The sequence below is a fragment of the Bombus fervidus genome, unplaced genomic scaffold (genome assembly GCF_041682495.2).
Source record: "Bombus fervidus isolate BK054 unplaced genomic scaffold, iyBomFerv1 scaffold0145, whole genome shotgun sequence".
Classification (NCBI taxonomy): Eukaryota; Metazoa; Arthropoda; class Insecta; order Hymenoptera; family Apidae; genus Bombus; species Bombus fervidus.
This window is the reverse complement of record NW_027212706.1, coordinates 11,247-14,474: the sequence shown is the minus strand read 5'-3', so window position 1 is coordinate 14,474 and position 3,228 is coordinate 11,247. Positions and strand designations below refer to the sequence as shown.

The window sequence follows — 3,228 nt, the reverse complement described above, 5'->3', positions numbered from 1 at the left end:
GTTTACGACCTCACGCAGGCGCCTCGAGAATATTTTTAAGTTTTTCGTTTGTTATAATATTATTCGGAGACGGCGGGTCTTTCTGTGTACGACCTCACGCAGGCGCCTCGAATTATTCGTGTAAAAGTATATCTCTTCATCCCGATGATCGAGAGAGAGAGTGCCACACTCTTCGTATAGTTTCGTAACTGGAGCGTCTCCCACCTCCTTATTGTAAAAAATTTGGCTTTTGTCAAAGTATATAGCTTGTTAATACGTCGTATATACTTTGTGTCGATATAGGAGGAGTACGGCTCCTTACCGACGATATTATATATATTTTATTATACAGTGTTCAAGTCAAATATATTCTTTGTGTTTTTGTATTTTTCGTTAATGATCCTTCCGCAGGTTCACCTACGGAAACCTTGTTACGACTTTTACTTCCTCTAAATGATCAAGTTTGGTCATCTTCCCGGTAACATCGGCAATGCTTATCACATTGGCCGCGCACCAGTCCGAAGACCTCACTAAATCATTCAATCGGTAGTAGCGACGGGCGGTGTGTACAAAGGGCAGGGACGTAATCAACGCGAGCTTATGACTCGCGCTTACTGGGAATTCCTCGTTCATGGGGAATAATTGCAAGCCCCAATCCCTAGCACGAAGGAGGTTCAGCGGGTTACCCGGGCCTTTCGGCCAGGGAAAACACGCTGATTCCTTCAGTGTAGCGCGCGTGCGGCCCAGAACATCTAAGGGCATCACAGACCTGTTATTGCTCAATCTCGTGCGGCTAGAAGCCGCCTGTTCCTCTAAGAAGATTTGTTTGTACGTTGGTAGTAAAAACCCGCCGACCGAAGCCGGGGGCCTTCGAGATACCATAATTTACGTCTATTTAGCAGGCTAGAGTCTCGTTCGTTATCGGAATTAACCAGACAAATCGCTCCACCAACTAAGAACGGCCATGCACCACCACCCACCGAATCAAGAAAGAGCTATCAATCTGTCAATCCTTCCGGTGTCCGGGCCTGGTGAGGTTTCCCGTGTTGAGTCAAATTAAGCCGCAGGCTCCACTCCTGGTGGTGCCCTTCCGTCAATTCCTTTAAGTTTCAGCTTTGCAACCATACTTCCCCCGGAACCCAAAAGCTTTGGTTTCCCGGAAGCTGCCCGCCGAGTCATCGGAGGAACTTCGGCGGATCGCTGGCTGGCATCGTTTATGGTTAGAACTAGGGCGGTATCTGATCGCCTTCGAACCTCTAACTTTCGTTCTTGATTAATGAAAACATTTTTGGCAAATGCTTTCGCTTCTGTCCGTCTTGCGACGATCCAAGAATTTCACCTCTAACGTCGCAATACGAATGCCCCCATCTGTCCCTATTAATCATTACCTCGGGGCTCCGAAAACCAACAAAATAGAACCGAGGTCCTATTCCATTATTCCATGCACACAGTATTCAGGCGAAGGTAGCCTGCTTTAAGCACTCTAATTTGTTCAAAGTAAACGTATCGGCCCACCTCGACACTCAGTGAAGAGCACCGCGATGGGATATTAGTTGGACCGCCCCGCGAGGAGCTAAGCCCACCGATAGGACGTACCACATAATGCCAGTTAAACACCGCGAGCGGTGAACCGACACTGTGACACACAGATTCAACTACGAGCTTTTTAACCGCAACAACTTTAATATACGCTATTGGAGCTGGAATTACCGCGGCTGCTGGCACCAGACTTGCCCTCCAATTGGTCCTCGTTAAAGGATTTAAAGTGTACTCATTCCGATTACGGGGCCTCGGATGAGTCCCGTATCGTTATTTTTCGTCACTACCTCCCCGTGCCGGGAGTGGGTAATTTGCGCGCCTGCTGCCTTCCTTGGATGTGGTAGCTGTTTCTCAGGCTCCCTCTCCGGAATCGAACCCTGATTCCCCGTTACCCGTTACAACCATGGTAGGCGCAGAACCTACCATCGACAGTTGATAAGGCAGACATTTGAAAGATGCGTCGCCGGTGCTAGATGACCATGCGATCAGCACAAAGTTATTCAGAGTCACCAAAACAAACGATGGACGAACGGACGAGCCATCCGCCACCGATTGGTTTTGATCTAATAAAAGCATTCGTACCATCTCTGGTACGAATCTGTTTGCATGTATTAGCTCTAGAATTACCACAGTTATCCAAGTAAGTTTAAGTATGATCTAAGAAACCATAACTGATTTAATGAGCCATTCGCGGTTTCACCTTAATGCGGCATGTACTGAGACATGCATGGCTTAATCTTTGAGACAAGCATATGACTACTGGCAGGATCAACCAGGGAACTTTGTATTTTATATATATATTATATATTAGAGTCAAAAGACTCTCTTTTTAAAATAGCCTCAGAGTGTCGTAGGTGGGTCCGTAACACCGTACGACGAGACTTTTCGTTCTTAGTGAACGTTCGACGACACCCTTTTAATTCCCGTTGTAACGTCGAACGCCACTACTCTCTCTCATTTCGCCACTCTCTCTTTACTTTCTTTCGTTCGTTTGATTGTTTGTGTGGAATATTTTAAGATCATTCTGTTCATAGGATCATTCTGTAAGAATGGTTTGTTGGTTGAACGAATATGCCTTAGCGGTAAAAAGCACGTAAACTGCATGCTGAACGTACCGTCCTCGTAAGAAACATATTCGTTCGTTCTTTTGATATTCTCCAATCAGAAAGAACGCACTTCCTAAAAGGTAGTACGCTCCCCATTAGCCTTTCGTATGTTTAAAACGTACTGCGTACGCTATAACATAAGTTTTGGAACGGTCTCTGCCGAACCAGCATGAATTGATACTCAGTTAGTAACAAGCACACTGCCCTAACTTTTTTTAAAGTTAGTGCGAGCATACAGGATCCAGCTTCCCGACTAAGGGGAACCTTGCCACGTTATTTGGTCATTACGTCCAGGACAGCGACCCGCGGCGCAGCAGTGTAGAGAAAGAGTCGATACGAGAACGAAGGAACAGTCGAGAAATAGTAAAAAAGTTCACTAAGACTCGAGGAGCGGTGACTGAATTCTCAACCGAGGCCGTAGAATAGCCACGCGCTCGACGCTGTTCCGTCCGGACCGTCCGACTCGACGTGTCTCTTATAGATACCAAAGCGCCGGCCGGACGGTCGGCGCCGGCCGGGCCAGCGGCCGGGCGCTTACCATGTAAAACCTCCGTTAGAGCGTACCGTCGGACTTAGTCTCTGAAACGCTCGACCACTTTTTTCG

General features: G+C 47.1%; 1 non-coding gene across 1 annotated transcript; it reads right to left on the bottom strand.

The window, feature by feature from the left end:
• Window positions 1-373: 373 nt before the first annotated feature.
• Window positions 374-2,297, bottom strand: LOC139997700 (small subunit ribosomal RNA). Its single transcript, XR_011803044.1, has one exon. It is a non-coding gene; the product is annotated as a small subunit ribosomal RNA (ribosomal RNA).
• Between the last annotated feature and the right edge of the window lie 931 nt (window positions 2,298-3,228).